A 19,327-nucleotide genomic window follows, 5' to 3' on the forward strand; every position below is an offset into this window, starting at 1 on the left:
GCACATTTGTGTGAATGTGTAAGAGGAAAACAGAGTGGTATGAGGTGTGTGCATGTGTCTCTATGTGTAAGAGATAGGAATAAAACGGCAGCCGTTTCAGACTATGGGTCTTTTAGTACATGTAAAAAGGCAGCTTGCCATTGTTAGCACACCTTGGCTTGAGGAAGCAAGTCAGATTGATCCATAGTCTTCTAATTTCAGGGTTGGATAAATAACAGCATTTGCATTGATCAGTCTGCAAGAACAGGCAGGGAGGCAGTGAGGACCTGAGTGTGTGTGCGTTATTGTGTGTGTGTTTGTGTCTGCAACCACAAACAGGGAGCTTTAGTCCCCAGGCAGTTGGAATGCAATAAACAATACATTACATACTATTTGATAAAAAATGAATAAAGTGAGTAAAACCTAACCAGACTGGGAGACGACATTTTTACATTTTTGTCATTTAGCAGACGCTCTTATCCAGAGCAACCCACAGTTAGTGAGTGCATACATTTTCATACTGTGACTCTAGGACTATGTGACTATGTGTGCCATACTGCTTACTAACACTACATTTCAGTATGTTCAGTGCATGTGTACAAACAATATGAATACTGATTGTTCTCCACGTGAAGAGTGGAGGGGAAGAGAAAAAGAACGAGAGAGATGGTGAGAGGAAAGACAGAGTTCCTGTCCATGTGGTGAGGTGGCAGACCCCACAGCCTCCCTCCCTGATGGCTGTCACTGGTCCTCTCTTCACAGAGACTCCTGTGCAGAGCACTTTGTGAAGTGTCCCCCGAGAGGCACACACCCAAAAACTGCATTTACAAGATCCACACCGAGCTGAGCCCACTTTTAACTGCCTGGGAAGAACTTCTACTGCTTTTGATGTCAAAACATAATGGGGAGAGCTTGCCAGCAGTCATTGTAAAGTGGAGTATGCAGCTTAGTCCATACAAGACTATACCATACTCACTTACAGTGCCTTCAGAAAGTATTCACACCTCTTGACTTTTTCCACATTTTGTTATGTTACAGCCGGAATTTAAAATGTATTGAGATTTTGTGTCACTGGCCTACACACAATTCCCCATAATCTCAAAATCGTATTATGTTTTTAGACATTTTTATAAATTAATACAAATGAAAGGCTGAAATGTCTTAAGTCAGTAAGTATTCAACCCCTTTGTTATGGCAAGCCTAAATACATTTAGGAGTAAAAATGTGCTTAACAAGTCACATAATAAGTTGCATGGACTCACTCTGTGAGTGTTTAACATTATTTTTTAATGACAACCTCATTTCTGTACCCCACACATACAATTATCTGTAAGGTTCCTCAATTTAGCAGTGAATTTAAAACACAGATTCAACCACAAAGACCAGGGAGGTTTTCCAATGCCTCGCAAAGAAGGGCCCCTATTGGAAGATGGATTAAATAAAAAAAGCAAACATCGAATATCCCTTTGAGCATGGTGAAGTTATTAACTACACTTTGGATGGTGTATCAATACACCCAGTCACTACAAAGATACAGGGGTCCTTTCTAACTCAGTTGCCAGAGAGGAAGGAAACCCCTCCGGGATTTCACCATGAGGCCAATGGTGACTTTTAAAAACAGTTACAGAGTTTAATGGCTGTGATAGGAGAAAACGGAGGATGGATCAACAACATTGTAGTTACTCCACAATACTAACATAAATGACAGAGTGAAAGAAGGAAGCCTGTACATAATAAAAATATTCCTAAACATGCATCATGTTTGCAATAAGGCACTAAAGTAAAACTGCCAAAAATGTGGCAAAGAAATCAACTTCGTGTCCTGAATACAAAGCCTTATGTTTGTTGCAAATCCAACACAACACATCACTGAGTACCACTCTTCATATTTTCAAGCATGGTGCTGGCTGCATCATGTTATGGGTATGCTGGTCATCGGCATGGGCAAGGGAGTTTTTTTGGGATAAAAATAAACGGAATAGAGCTAAGCATAGGCAAAATCCTAGAGGAAAAACTGGTTCAGTCTCCTTTCCAACAGACACTGGGAGACAAATTCACCTTCCAGCAGGACAATAACCTAAAACGCAAGGCCAAATGTACACTGGGTTGCTTACCAAGACAACATTGAATGTTCCTGAGTGGCCTAGTTACACTTTCCATTTAAATTGGCTTGAAAATATATGGCAATACTTGAAAATGGCTGTCTAGCAATGATCAACAACCAATTTGACAGACATAATAATATGCACATATTGTACAATCCAAGTGTGCAAAGCTCTTAGAGACTTACCCAGAAAGACTCACAGCTGTAATCACTGCCAAATGTGATTCTAACATGTATTTACTCAGGGGTGTGAATACTTACACTACCGTTTAAAAGTTTGGGGTCACTTAGAAATGTCCTTGTTTTCAAAAGAAAAGCAATTTTTTTGTCCATTAAAATAATATCAAATTGATCAGAAATACAGTGTAGACATTGTTAATGTTGTAAAAGGCTATTGTAGCTGGAAAAGCTGGAAACGGCTGATTTTTTATGGTATATCTACAAAGGCGTACAGAGGCCCATTATCAGCAACCATCAGTCCTGTGTTCCAATGGCACGTTGTGTTTGCTAATCCAAGTTTATCATTTTACAAGGCTGATCATTTTGCGGGTACTATTTAATGAAGCTGCCAGTTGAGGACCTGTGAGGCTTCTGTTTCTCAAACTAGTTGTGCACCGGGGCCTCCCACTCCTCTTTCTATTCTGGTTAGAGCCAGTTTGCGCTGTTCTGTGAAGGGAGTAGTACACAGCGTTGTATGAGATCTTCCGTTTCTTGGCAACTTCTCGCATGGAATAGCTTTCATTTCTCAGAACAAGAATAGACTGACGAGTTTCAGAAGAAAGTTCTTTGTTTCTGGCTATTTTGAGCCTGTAATCGAACCCACAATTGCTGATGCTCCAGATACTAAACTAGTCTCAAGATGGCCAGTTGTATTGCTTCTTTAATCAGCACAACAGTTTTCAGCTGTGCTAACATAATTGCAAAAGGGTTTTCTAATGATCAATTAGCCTTTTAAAATTATAAACTTGGATTAGCAAACACAACGTGCCATTGGAACACAGGACTGATGGTTGCTGATAATGGACCTCTGTACGCCTATGTTGATATTCCCTTAAAAATCAGCCGTTTCCAGCTACAATAGCCATTTACAACATTAACAATGTCTACACTGTATTTCTGATCAATTTGATGTTATTTTAATGGACAAAAAATTTGCTTTTCTTTCGAAAAACAAGGAAATTTCTAAGTGACCCCAAACTTTTGAATGGTAGTGTATGCAAATGAGATATTTCTGTATTTCATTTTTAAGAAATTTGCAAAAAAATCTAAAAACATGTTTTCACCTTGTCATTATGAAATATTGTGTGTAGATGAGTGAGATTTTTAAAATTATGTCTTCCATTTTTTTTAATTAAGGCTGTAACACAACAAAATGTGGAATAAGTCAAGGGGTATGAATACTTTCTGAAGGCACTGTATACTTCAAAGTTAAATACATCACAGGCATGGTTTACTGACATGATTTAAGAACACTGAATGTACACTACCGGTCAAAAGTTTTAGAACACCTACGCATTCAAGGGTTTTTCTTTATTTTTACTATTTTCTACATTGTAGAATAATAGTGAAGACATCAAAACTATGAAATAACACATATGGAATCATGTAGTAACGAAAAAGTGTTAAACAAATCTAAATATATTTTATATTTGAGATTCTTCAAATAGCCACCTTTCGCTTTGATGACCGCTTTGCACACTCTTGGCATTCTCTCAACCAGCTTCATGAGGTAGTCACCTGGAATGCATTTCAATTAACAGGTGTGCCTTCTTAAAAGTTAATTTGTGGAATGTATTTCCTTCTTAATGCGTTTGAGCCAATCAGTTGTGTTGTGACAAGGTAGGGGTGGTATACAGAAGATAGCCCTATTTGGTATAATACAAAGTTCATATTATGGCAAGAACAGCTCAAATAAGCAAAGAGAAATGACAGTCCATCATTACATTAAGACATGAAGGTCAGTCAATAAGGAACATTTCAAGAACTTTGAAAGTTTCTTCAAGTGCAGTCGCAAAAACTATCAAGCGCTATGATGAAACTGGCCCTCAAGAGGACCGCCACAGGAATGGAAGAACCAGAGTTACCTCTGCTGCAGAGGATACGTTCATTAGAGATACCAGCCTCAGAAATTGCAGCCCAAATAAATGCTTCACAGAATTCAAGTAACAGGCACATCTCAACATCAACTGTTCAGAGGAGACTATGTGAATCAGGCCTTCAGGGTCGAATTGCTGCAAAGAAACCACTACTAAAGGACACCAATAAGAAGAAGAGACTTGCTTGGACCAAGAAACAAAAGCAGTGGACATTAGACCAGTGGAAATGTGTACTTTTGTCTGGAGTCCAAATTGGAGAAATTCCACAAATTAACTTTTAACAAGGCACACCTGTTAATTGAAATGCATTCCAGGTGACTACCTCATGAAGCTGGTTGAGAGAATGCCAAGAGTTTGCAAAGCTGTCATCAAGGCAAAGGGTGGCTACTTTGAAGAATCTCTATATTTTGATTTGTTTAACACTTTTTTGGTTACTACATGATCCCATATGTGTTATTTCATAGTTTTGATGTCTTCATTCTACAATGTAGGAAATAGTAAAAATAAGAAAAACCCTGAATGAGTAGGTGTTCTAAAACGTTTGACCGGTAGTGTAGATACTTGTCTTTCATTTAGATATTCCTCTTGGAGTGATCATGCCTACACAGAGCCTAGCGTTCAAAGGTCGTATAGTAACGCAACAGTTTAAGGGCATGTCCGCCAACAGTTCCCACACCATGTCAAGGCCCTAGCTGCAGAGAGAGAATCCATACAAGGGAGAGGGACTTGTTTCAACTCCTGTTTTCATCTCCTCCAACTCATAGAGCACTTTCATAACAAACCAGGGCATTTGGAACGATTCTGAATTAAGCTAATTAGGTTTGTGTTTTGTTTGTTGTTCAGGAGGCATGATCAAAGTGATATTTCACCAATTTGTGTCAGCAGCTGTGGTGGATGGGAAAGGAAGGGTTGAGAGAATGCATGCAGATGATTAATATCCTCAGGTTGGGCTTATGCTAGGGACACAATCAAAACAAAATAATAATAAATAATAATAAAAATGATCCGAAAATGGAACAAAATAGAAACATATTGGCTTTATTACCATTTTATTATTAGGAACACAATTTGACTGCGTGAGATTGGATTCATGTTTTTCAGAGCTTCCATCTTAGTTCAGAGCATCTTTCTTTTCAGGCCTACTGTGTAGTCTACCACACAGCCCATGTGGGACAAATCAAAGGGATCTCGATGGCTTGACCCAGGAACTTGCCGCAGGAGAGCAAGCGGCTGTTTTGATCTTATCTAATATTTATGAATAACTTCCTTGATATTTCATACGCTCTGTATCCCTCTGCTTTTACAGTGTTACACAATGATGTCTTAGAGGGATATGGCTGAGATCAAACACACGCCACGCTTCAGAATACAAAATGCGTTCTCTATAGCCTGAGAGAAAGTAACTCATCTAACGCAGCATCTAACGCAGTGTGATTGAAATACAAGCTCCACTAGCTCAGGATACAGTTTGATGATATTTGTTTTTGTGTTGCTGTCAAAGGAATGAAAGAGCATGGAGAGAAAATGCTGTCACTGTATGAGGCCTACTATACAATACCTATGCCTCTCTGTGTGTACAGCAGTACATCCAGAGCAGAGTTTAAATTCCACTGTCTGCCTCTCTCACGGTGGCGCCAAAGATTTGGCCTGCCACAGCCAGGCATTCAAGGCTTTTTGTTCATTAATGGCGTCAGATGTGAACAACGATCTCTCCATAAAAGTCAAGTGTGCTCCACGTTATTTGCCGAAAGTGGCCTAATTCTGAGGCCCTTTTGTTAGGCTAATGGAGGCTAGGCGACACAGATACTGTAATTACAACAGGGACGATTGGTCTGATAATATTCAGATCAAAGTGGGTAATTTGAGGCTAATGTGTTGAAGGGAAGGAAGGGAGTGGTAGTGGAAGAGAGAGGAGGAGGGGTTGTTGCTTTCTTGTGTCATCACCTATTGCCTGTCAACCTAATCATTCCCCAGTGCTGCTGAGACAAGAGAGCAAAGAGCGAAGACACGGGTTCAGCTGTAGAATACTAATGACATGGACCGCTCCGCTCTCTCCTATTAGACAGACAGACAGGATCATAGGGGATCAACAGGTGTCGACATAAACACCACATGTTATTCACAAGACTTCATCTTTAGGTACGCTCTCATACCTTTTCTCATATACAGTACTCAGTCTTCTGTCAGTCAGTCATTTCATCCAAAAAGAGATTGATAATTAGGCCCACTGATAATTGAGTATATGCTAAATAAGTCCAGTTGGTTCATTCTTAGAACATTACATTTACGTCATTTAGCAGACGCTCTTATCCAGAGCGACTTACAGTTAGTGAATACATTTTTTTTTTTATACTGTCCCCCCGTGGGAATCAAACCCACAACCCTGGCGTTGCAAACGCCATGCTCTATCAACTGAGCTACATCCCTGCCAGCCATTCCCTCCCCTACCCTGGACGAATTGTGCGCCGCCCATGAGTCTCCCGGTCGCGGCCGGCTGCGACAGAGCCTGGATTCGAACCAGGATCTCTAGTGCACAGTTAGCACTGCGATGCAGTGCCTTAGACCACTGCGCCACTCACTCACATTACATTTTACTTTCCCCATTGTAAACAATTTTAAGAGAAGGCTCATAAACTCCAGTGTGTCAGAGGGTTGGGCTATGGCTGCCCTTTAGCCTGGTGAGGAGGACTGAAACAATCAACCTATCACAATCAATGATAGCAGAGCAGCAGAGGAGCAGGCAGACATGCAGACACTACAGTCACTCTGCAAGCCTGTGCCTATTCTGTCAACACACATAATCAAAGACTTCTCCCCTGAGTGATCTGTCCAAACAATTAAAAAAGAGCCCCTTTGTATCACACTGGCACTTATGTCACCCAGGATATGAAAGCAGTCTGGTTTAGGGAAATTGCACGCTCCCCACCTCTAGTGACAACCAAGAAGAGAGGCATCCCTCCACAGGAGACACGGCGGTGGTGTTAAAATGTAAATATGTTTTGACACAAAAACAAAAGTTGATCAATATTTGAATAGAGAGATTCCCTGATCCATATGATCATTTGTTAAGCCGCAGCGTGAATCAGACAGACAACCTGAACAACACACCCTGATAGACCCTTTGACGTCTTCACCAGATATGAATGTTGTTTTTTTTTAAAAATGAGCTATCATCTCCTAGTCACATTCATTGCCGATCTCCTAACATCTAAGTCCCATGAAATAAAAATATCCAATGATCAATGAGGACTTTTGTGTAATACCTGTTTTTAAACCAGTTCAAACATCCATAGGACGCTGGTCACTCCATTCTGGACTAGCTATTGATAAGACCTCATCTTCTAATCTAGTCACATACAAGTATAGATGTTTGGGACAAAGATCACATACTACAGTGTTGACGTGATCCTTCTGAATGTTGATCAACTGATCGGTTTGAGAATGCCAACCAGCAAATCACCAACATCCACCTGTTATCTGGAGCCTAAACCAGAACTGAACTCAATTATTTAAACCAAAGGGGAAATGAAGTGTAAATGGCACACCATCACATTTAGTATGACAAGGCCTTTGGGTATGACAAATGCTCTTTTTACATTAATAAGCTTGAATAGCCTTAGAAATAATTGGAACCAAGTCCATTTCATGGAACTGAACTCTACCAAAATGTAATCCACAGAATGAAATTCATAATCTTCTGACAAATGGGGAGCGGACCTCAATTACGCACAGTTACAAATTAGCATGTTTAATGCACCAAAATGTTTTAATAAAGAATAAAGGCAGGGAGCTAAAAACAAAAGACGACCAAGTAATAAGATTATCTCTAGAGAGCGGCCAGTGGACATCATTGTGTTTCATACAAATGGGAGAGTTTACAAGTCACATTCAAAATGCCCTAATCCATGAAAGACTCCAATATGATTATTTTTCATTAAGTTTGGAAACAGAGAGAGATGGATTTAACACTAAATCCATAAGTGAGAGTCTTACTATTTCAAAATACAACCAAACACAACAGGAAAACTCAGTTAAAGATTTTGTTCAGTTGAATTTGAAGTTGAATGAATGAAGATACTACTGGTCCAACAGGCATAATCTTCCTGGTTCTGTACACAAACACACAAACAGGCAAACACAGACACCAACCAAGACCAAGGTCTAACATACTAGACACTTCACATAATAAATACAAACACAAAATACACCAGAGAATTACAATAATTTCAAAATAATATATTATTCAGATGTACAGTGTACTTATTTACGCATCATTTTCTTATTATAATGTAATAAGAATGCTACAAATGTCAAAAATGTGTGTTTGACTGCAATCTTGGTACCATCATGTCACGACCTCACCTCCTTGTTCGGGCAGGCTTCGGCGTTCGTCATCACCATTCTTCTAGCCACTGCCGCTCCATATCTCATCATTCCATTTGTCTTGTCTTGTCAATTACACACACCTGGTTCATATTCCACTCATTAGTACATGTTTAAGTGTTACCTCTGCCCCCCTTGTCCTTGTGGGTGATTGTTCATTGTGAGGATTAGTAGCTCAGTTGAGCTCAGTATTTTGTATTGCCGGGGTATTTTCCTGTGTGCATGTTTGTTCCAGTGTGCCTGTTTTGCACACTGGACTGGTTACGCTGGATTACGGAATAAACTCTGTATACTGTGATTTACCCTCCTGCGCCTGACTCCTTCAAATCACGCATCACACATCAAATTTAGTTAATTCCCCATAAATGACATGTTGGCATGTCTTGGCCATGTAACATCTCTCAAGGAAGGTTGTTCTAGGTGTTATTGATATCTTCTCATCCACTACCTCCTCTTTACTTCCTCTCTCTCTAGAGTGAAGTGAAGCTCCGCCTCCGTCATTCATGACCTCCCTGCGTCTCTGACAAGGTCAAACATTTCCCATTAGAGGGAAGTGTGAGTACACACGCTGCAGAATGATCCCAGTCATATATCCTGAAGGTCAGGGGCTGCATAATGAACTGGAAAATGTCAATTATATTACGTACCATTTAAATAGCGGATTTCCCTGCCACAGGAACAAAGGTGATATTTACCCTTTCCCAAGCAGGCCTTGAGCAAAGACGCCTCTTAATCTATCTAGCCAGAGGTGTCACACAGAGCAGTATGGAGGGAATGTCATTCCATCGCCTGACATGAGGAAGATGTGTCACTATATGCAGTGATGCACACACACTAGAGAAGAAAACACTACCTAAAAAGAAGGTATTAAATGTTCATCACTGCTCCTAAACGTACTGTATAACTTTGAGCATTTGTAGACCAAACTGGCATGATGATATAACATTAAGTGAAAAAGTTAAATAAAAGTGATAGCACAGTTACTAATTATCAGTATAATAATTGATATTTGCTCATGCAGACACGATGATACCTCAAGCACCAACCCCACCAGGAAAATCTATATCTATTTCTAAAAAATGGAAAAATAAAAAGAATAGTGAAGAGAATCTGTGGTAATATGAAAAAAACGCATCCAAAGGAGAATGTTAATAATGATCCCTCGAAAACAATTTCCATTAATTTTCGTCCGTATCGCTGGGGAGTAATATCTACATGCCCGAGGCAGGTTTAAATTGCACAGTGTGGTGGTGAAAAGAAAAGGCGACTCCCCCGTGTCCATCCAGTCCATCAGAACAGAGAGGCTGTAGGAACACCCAGGAAAGAGAGACAGCACTGGACAAGCTATTATGATGGTATACAACAGAACTATGTCCAAGCCTTTACCAAAGACATACAGCACTGGAAGACAAGCCATTAGAATGGTATACAACATAACTATATCTATTACTACATTTACATTTACATTTACGTCATTTAGCAGACGCTCTTATCCAGAGCGACTTACAAATTGGTGCATTCACCCTATAGCCAGTGGGATAACCACTTTACAATTTATTTATTTTTTTCTTTTTTTTTGGGGGGGGGGGGGGGATCTGTAATACTGGAGGAAATGGATAAAGAACCTTTGCTACATGCACCACATTGTTTTATATAACAATAGCTACTGTAAATAAGACATGGACATATACTGTAAACTGAATGCACTCATTTGAAAATGTTTACCAATAGCTAGTGAAGACATAGCTATGTATTGAACTGAACTGAATGACTACCGACCTGTAGCACTCACTTCCGTCATAATGAAGTGCTTTGAGGCTAGTCAAAGAACACATCACCTCCTCCCTCCCCCATACACTCAACACTTTGCCCACCGCCCCAAAAGATCCACGGACGACGCAATCGCCATTGCACTGCACACTGCCCTCACCCACCTGGACAAAAGGAATGTGAGGACGCTGTTCACCGACTATAGCTCGGCCTTCAATACCATAGTGACCTCTAAGCTCACCACAAAAATCACGGCCCTGGGACTGAACTCCTCCCTATGCAACTGGGTCCTGGACTTCCTGACGGGCCGCCCCCAGGTGGTTAAGTTAGGCAACATCACCTCCTCCACACCGATCCTCAACACGGGGGCCCCACAAGGGTGCGTCCTCATTCCCCTCCTGTACTCCCTGTATACAGATACGGAAAAGTAATATATGGCCATAGATGGCCTTATATATCAAAGAACGTGACATACATGACCAGTCAAAAGTTTGGACACACCTACTCATTCAAGGGTTTTTCTTTATTTTTACTATTTTCTACATTGTAGAATAATAGTGAAGACATCAAAACTATGAAATAAAACATATGGAATCATGTAGTAACCAAAAAAGTGTTAAACAAATCATGATGTTGCCTTGATGACAGCTTTGCACACTCTTGGTATTCTCTCAACCAGCTTCATGAGGAATGCTTTTCTAACAGTCTTGAAAGAGTTCCACATATGCTGAGCACTTGTTGGATGCTTTTCCTTCACTCTGCGGTCCAACTCATCCCAAGCCATCTCAATTGGGTTGTGGTCGGGTGATTGTGGAGGCCAGGTCATCTGATGCAGCACTCCATCACTCTCCTTCTTGGTCAAATAGCCCTTACACAGCCTGGAGGTGTGTTGAGTCATTGTCCTGTTGAAAAACAAATGATAGTCCCACTAAGCGCAAACCAGATGGGATGGCGTATCGCTGCAGAATGCTGTGGTAGCCATGCTGGTTAAGTGTGCCTTGAATTCTAAATAAATCACCAACAGTGTCACCAACAACACCATCACACCTCCTCCTCCATGCTTCACGGTGGGAACCATACATGTCGAGATCATCCGTTCACCTACTCTGCGTCTCACAAAGGCACGGCGGTTGGAACCAAAAATCTCAAAATTGGACTCAACAGACCAAAGGACAGATTTCCACCAGTCTAATGTCCATTGCTCGTGTTTCTTGGCCCAAGCAAGTCTCTTCTTCTTATTGGTGTCCATTAGTAGGGGTTTCTTTGCAGCAATTCGATCATGAAGGCCTGATTCACGCAGTCTCCTCTGAACAGTTGATGTTGAGATGTGTCTGTTTCTTGAACTCTGTGAAGCACATATTTTTGCTGCAATCTGAGGTGCAGTTAACTATAATTTACTTATCCTCTGCAGTAGAGGTAACTCTGGGTCTTCCTTTCCTGTGGTGGTCCTCATGAGAGCCAGTTTCATAATAGCGCTTGATGGTTTTTGCGACTGCACTTGAAGAAACGTTCAAATTTCTTGACATTTTCCGTATTGACTGACCTTCATGTCTTAAAGTAATGATGGACTGTCGTTTCTCTTTGCTTATTTGAGCTGTTCTTGCCATAATATGGACTTGGTCTTTTACCAAATAGGGCTATCTTCTGCAACTGATTGGCTCAAACGCATTAAGAAGTTCCACAAATGAACTTTTAACAAGGCACACCTGTTAATGTAAATGCTTTCCAGGTGATTACCTCATGAAGCTGGTTGAGAGAATGCCAAGAGTGTGCAAAGCTGTCATCAAGGCAAAGGGTGGCTACTTTGAAGAATCTCAAATATAAAATATATTTGTATTTGTTTCACACTTCTTTGGTTACTACATGATTCCATATGTGTTATTTCATAGTTTTGATGTCTTCACTATTATTCTACAATGTAGAAAATAGTACAAATAAAGAAAAACCCTTGAATGAGTTGGTGTGTCACGCCCTGGCTCTGGGACTCTGTTATGTTGAGCCAGGGTGTGTGGTTTCTATGTGTTTTGTGTGCTAGGGTGATTTTCTAGTTCGTTTGTTTCTAGGTTGGCCGGTGTGGTTCTCAATCAGAGGCAACGTGAATCAGCTGTTGCTTGTTGTCTCTGATTGGGAACCATATTTAGGTAGCCTGTTTTTCCATAGTGTTTGTGGGATCTTGTTCCGTATGGTTTGTCTTGTAACCAAGGACTTCACGTTTCGTATCGTTTGTTGTTTTGTTCGTGTGGTGAATTAAAAAATAAAGTATGTTCACATTCCACGCTGCGCATTGGTCCTCTCTTCCCGACGATCGTGACATGGTGTGTCCAAACTTTTGACTGGTACTGTATATTTGAAATTATATAGTGCATTCGGAAAATATTCAGACCCCTTGACTTTTTCCACATTTTGTTACGTTACAGCCTTATTCTAAAATTGATTACATTGTTTTATTTTCCCCCTCATCAATCTACACACAATACCCCATAATGAAAAAGCAAAACAGGTTTTTAGAATTTTTTGCAAATGTATAAAAACAAATAATGGAAATATCACATTTACATAAGTATTCAGACCCTTTACTCAGTACTTTGTTGAAGCACATTTGGCAGCGATTACAGCATTGAGTCTTCTTCGATATGACGCTACAAGCTTGGCACACCTGTATTTGGGGAGTTTCTCCCATTCTTCTCTGCAGATCCTCTCAAGCTCTGTCAGGTTGGATGGGGAGTGTCACAGAACAGCTTTTTCAGGTCTCTCCATAGATGTTCGATCGCGTTCAAGTTCGGGCTCTGGCTGGGCCACTCAAGGACATTCAGTGACTTGTCCCGAAGCCACTCATGCGTTGTCTTGGCTGTGTGATTAGGGTTGTTGGCCAGTTGCAAGGTGAATTTTCGCCCCAGTCTGAGGTCCTGAGTGCTCTAGAGCAGGTTTTCATCAAGGATCTCTTTTGTACTTTTTTTCATCTTTTCCTCAGTCCTGATTAATCTCCCAGTCCCCTGCCACTGAAAAACGGTGCCAGGTTTCCTCCAGAAGTGACGCTTGGCATTCAGGCCAAATAGTTCAGTCTTGGTTTCATCAGACCAGAGAATCTTGTTTCTCATGGTGTTAGAGTCCTTTAGGTGCCTTTTGGCAAACTCCAAGCGGGCTGTCATGTGCCTTTTACTGAGGAGTGGCTTCCGTCTGGCCACTCTACCATAAATGCCTGATTGGTGGAGTGCTGCAGAGATGGTTGTCCTTCTGGAAGGTTCTCTCATCTCCTCAGAGGACCTCTGGAGCTCTGTCAGAGTGACCATTGGGTTCTTGGTCACCTCCCTGACCCGATTGCTCAGTTTGGCTGGGTGGCCAGCTCTAGGAAGAGTCTTGGTGGTTCCAAACTTCCATTTAATAATGATGGAGGCCACTGTTTCTTGGGGACCATCAATGCTGCAGACATTTTTTAGTACCCTTCCCCAGATCTGTGCCTCGACACAATCCTGTCTCGGAGCTCTACGGACAATTCCTTCGACCTCATGGCTTGGTTTTTGAAACCTTAAATAGCTGTGAAACCTTAAATAGACAGGTGTGTTCCTTTCCAAATCATGTCCAATCAATTGAATTTACGACAGGTGGACTACCAAGTTGTAGAAACATATCAAGGAAGATCAATGGAAACAGGATTTACCTGAGCTAATTTTCGAGTCTCATCGCAAAGGGTCTGAATACTTATATAATATGGTTTCTGTTTTATATATTTTTTTACATTTGCAAACATTTCTAAAAACCTGTTTTTGCTTTGTCATTATCTGGTATTGTGTGTAGATTGATTAGGTAAAAAAAACTATTTAATCAATTTTAGAATAAGGCTGTAACGTAACAAAATGTGGAAAAAGCGAAGGGGTCTGAATACTTTCCAAAATGCACTGTATGATCATATATGTAAAACCCATATATAAATGTGACATATATTTTAAAATGTATGATCGTATATTTTAATAACATAAATCTCACACCCCCCATACAAAAAAGTATAATTTGGATACGTATTTTCATCATGCAAGATGTACTCAGAACCTTTTTTTTTTGTTCAATGCATTTATTGCTTTGAAATATATTCTAGAAAGTTTTTTTTTCATGCCATATATTTAAAAACAATACAAAAATCTCACACACAGGGATTAATTATTTTTTATTGCATTTAGTGTTAGGCAACCTTATAACTACTATGTTGTTTCTTGTATCTACTGTAGATGATACTTGCCATCTCCTTTTGAGATAAACATTTGGATGGCGTAGACAATTGTAGGTTTATAATTTGTGATGTACAAGTTTTGAAAACACACAGAAAGTGTGAATGTTTATTTTCGTACACTATAGTTGTTGCTGCCCATAAGGTTATATAATCCCATTCTGTTTATTAAACATTGTTTAGATATTGGAATTTGTAATCAATGATTGTATAGGTTGTAATACACTATTACTTTGGGCTGAGTCCTCCAAGGATTTCCATTGGGAATTGTTTATGCCTGTTGACACCAGCAGGGGTTGTGGATGCACAGCGGTTTATGTCTTCCCTCCCCTTGACAACACTAGAAGAAGACGCCTTTGACGCCTAAACATTTCTCCTCTTCTCTCTTTTTGATTTGCTCTCTTAAACAGGTATGTGGTGTACACAAGCACATTATCTATAGAAAATGTTAGAGTCAAAATGGTCTCTGAGTGATACTTACCTTGTATGTTGAAATTTTTAAGTTTACATGTGTAAATTGATCTAGTGAAACTGTTAGTGATCTTGACATAGAGATGACTGGGTTTGCTGCTAAGAAAGGCTAGCCCAGAGAATAATAATAATAAAAAATGGCTCCAGATAATATTCTGGTTTGAACTTATTAATTTATAGCTCCTCTGAGGTAATATTGTGGTTTATTTTCTACTCCATTTATATGCTCTAGGCCCTGACATCTCCTCACCCAAGTGTTATAGGTTACAGAGTTGTATTTTTAGAAAAATACTGTATATGCCAATGCTAAGCTAAATGCGCTATCGCAAGCCTGTCAAGCCTATACTAGGCTATAGGGTTGCTATTTGCTTAGCAGCTACCATTAGCTGGCTCAGTATTGCTTCCTTATATGTGTATTCCTTTTTATTGAAACATAGTACATTATTGTTAACTTTTATATCATCTGAGGTTAACATAAATACTGAGAAGGTATATTTTTAAATATAAGTCAATGTATTAGCTATACTGAACAAAAATATAAACGTGTTGGTCCCATGTTTCATGGGCTGAAATAAAAGATCCCAGAAATGTTCCATATGCACTAAAAGCTTATTTCACAAAAATGTTGTGGACAAATTAGTTTACACCCCTGTTAGTGAGCATTTCTTCTTTGCCAAGATTATCCATCCACCTGACAGGTGTGGCATATCAAGAAGCTGATTAAACAACATAATCGTTACACAGGTGCACCTTGTGCTGGGGACAATAAACGTCCAACTGGTCTCACAACCACAAACCACGTGTAACCATGCCAGCCCAGGACCTCCACATCTGGCTTCTTCACCTGCGGGATCGTCTGAGACCAGCCACCCGGACAGCTGATGAAACTGTGGGTTTGCACAACCGAAGAATCTCTGCACAAAGTGTCAGAAACCGTCTCAGGGAAGCTCATCTGCGTGCTCGTCGTCCTCACCAGGGTCTTGTCCGACGTCAGAGGGCAAATGCTCACCTTCGATGGCCACTGGCACGCTGGAGAAGTGTGCTCTTCACGGATGAATGCTGGTTTCAACTGTACCGGGCAGATGGCAGACAGCGTGTATGGCGTCGTGTGGGCGAGCGGTTTGCTGATGTCTACGTTGTGAATAGAGTGCCCCATGGTGGTGGTGGGGTTATGGTATGGGCAGGCATAAGCGACGGACAACGAACACAATTGCATTTTATCAATGGCAATTTGAATGCACAGAGATACCATGATGAGATCCTGAGGCCCATTGTCGTGCCATCCATCTGACTCAGCATGATAATGCACGGCCCCATGTAGCAAGGATCTGTACACAATTCCTCAAGGCTGAAAATGTCCCAGTTCTTCCATGGCCTGCATACTCACCAGACGTTACCCATTGACCATGTTTGGGATACTCTGGATCGACGTGTACGATAGCGTGTTCCAGTTCCCGCAATATCCAGAAACTTTGCACAGCCATTGAAGAGGAGTGGGACAACATTCCACAATCAACAGCCTGATGAACTCTATGAGAAGGAGATGTGTCGCACTGCAAGAGACAAATGGTGGTCACACCAGATACTGACTGGTTTTCTGATCCACGCTCCTACCTTTCTTTTAAAGGTATCTGTGAACAACAGATGCATATCTGTATTCCCAGTCATGTGAAATCCATAGATTAGGGCCTAATGAATTTATCCTGATGTGAACTATAAAATCTTAGAAATTGTTGCATGTTGCGTTTATATTTTTGTTCAGTGTAGTATGACATTTTAATACAGAGGATGTATTATGTTACTGTACTTAGTTACAGTAGTTTTTTACAGCATCTGTGTGAATTATTTATGTTTTACAGATCGAAATTCACCCAGGCTCGAACGTTACTGTCCCAAAGAACGTCTGGAGGGCGGAGTTGTCAACCATGATGGAGAGGTCTTGGAGCGGGCAGGCCTTCGCTGGGAGGAATAGCAGCTCTGTTTTGTTGAGATCATGGCTAGGAGGGGCTCGGCCTTGGGGATGAGGGAATAGCTTTCTCAAGCGCAATAGAATTTTGTTTCCAAGGATGAAGATCCAATCACGTTGGGTAATTTTTTTGGGGGGTCTCCAATTTAGAATGCACATACTGTATAAGGATAACAGGTGTTGTGTCAGAGATACATCACCTGTGAAAAGAGGCTACTTGTTGTTCACTCAAACCAACACTGTTTGGGATGGGAATGTCCGTTCTACTCTAATTCTATGGGAAAATCGCTGTATTTTGTGCCTTGCAAAAGTATTCATCCCCCTTGGCGTTTTTCCTATTTTGTTGCATTACAACCTGTAATTTAAATGGATTTTTATTTGGATTTCATGTAATGGACATACACAAAATAGTCCAAATTGGTGAAGTGAAATGGAAAAAATAACTTGTTTCAAAAAATTCGAACAAATAAATAATGGAAAAGTGGTGCGTGCATATGTATTCACCCCCTTTGCTATGAAGCCCCTAAATAAGATCGGGTGCAACCAATTATCTTCAGAAGTCACATAATTAGTTAAATAAAGTCCACCTGTGTGCAATCTAAGTGTCACATGATCTGTCACGTGATCTCAGTATATATACACTTGTTCTGAAAGGCCCCAGAGTCTGCAACACCACTAAGCAAGGGGCACCACCAAGCAAGTGGCACCATGAAGACCAAGGAGCTCTCCAAACAGGTCAGGGACAAAGTTGTGGAGAAGTACAGATCAGGGTTGGGTTATAAAAAAATATCAGAAACTTCGAACATCCCACAGAGCACCATTAAATCCATTATTAAAAAATGGAAAGAATATGGCACCACAACAAACCTGCCAACCGGCCGCCCACCAAAACTCACAGACCAGGCAAGGAGGGCATTAATCAGAGAGGCAACAAAGAGACCAAAGATAACCCTGAAGGAGCTGCAAAGCTCCACAGCGGAGATTGTAGTATCTGTCCATAGGACCACTTTAAGCCTTACACGCCACAGAGCTGGGCTTTACAGAAGAGTGGCCAGAAAAAAGCCATTGCTTAAAGAAAAAAATAAGCAAACACGTTTGGTGTTCACTAAAAGGCATGTGGGAGACTCCCCAAACATATGGAAGAAGGTACTCTGGTCAGATTAGACTAAAATTGAGCTTTTTGGCCATCAAGGAAAATGCTATGTCTGGCGCAAACCCAACACCTCTCATCACCCCGAGAACACCATTCCCACAGTGAAGCATGGTGGTGGCAGCATCAAGCTGTGGGGATGTTTTTCATCAGCAGGGACTGGGAAACTGGTCAGAATTGAAGGAATGATGGATGGCGCTAAATACAGGGAAATCCTTGAGGGAAACCTGTTTCAGTCTTGAGATTTGAGACTGGGACGGAGGTTCACCTTCCAGCAGGACAATGACCCTAAGCATACTGCTAAAGCAACACTTGAGTGGTTTAAGGGGAAACATTTCAATGTCTTGGAATGGCCTAGTCAAAGCCCAGACCTCAATCCAATTGAGAATCTGTGGTATGACTTAAAGATTGCTGTACACCAGTGGAAGCCATCCAACTTGAAGGAGCTGGAGCAGTTTTGCCTTGAAGAATGGGCAAAAATCCCAGTGGCTAGATGTGCAAAGCTTATAGAGACATACCCCAAGAGACTTGCAATTGTAATTGCTGCAAAAGGTGGCTCTACAAAGTATAGACTTTGGGGGGGTGAATAGTTGTGCACGCTCAAGTTTTCTGTTTTTTTTGTCTTATTTCTTGTTTGTTCCACAATAAAAAATATTTTGCATCTTCAAAGTGGTAGGCATGTCGTGTAAATCAAATGATACAAACCCCCCCAAATTCCATTTTAATTCCAGGTTGTAAGGCAACAAAATAGGAAAAATGCCAAGGGGGTGAATACTTTCGCAAGCCACTGTATGCAGTGGTGTAAAGTACTTAAGTAAAAAATAAGTATTTTGGGGGGTTATCTGTACTTTACTATTTATATTTTTGACAACTTTTAATTTTACTCCACTACATTCCTAAAGAAAATATGTACATTTTACTCCATTACATTTTCCCTGACACCCAAAAGTAGTCATTACATTTTGAATGCTCAGGAAGGACATCAATACCAATTCATGCACCTATTAATATAACGCGTCATCATCCCTACTGCGTCTGATCTGGCGGACTCACTAAACACAAAATACTGAATTTGTAAATGATGTCTGAGTATTGGAGTGAGCCCGTCTGTCTGTAAATAAAAAAAACAAGTAAATCGTGCCGTCTGGTTTGCTTAATATAAGGAATTTGATGTATACCATTTACT

This window comes from Coregonus lavaretus, assembly GCF_964263955.1.
Source record: "Coregonus lavaretus genome assembly, chromosome: 27".
Classification (NCBI taxonomy): domain Eukaryota; kingdom Metazoa; phylum Chordata; class Actinopteri; order Salmoniformes; family Salmonidae; genus Coregonus; species Coregonus lavaretus.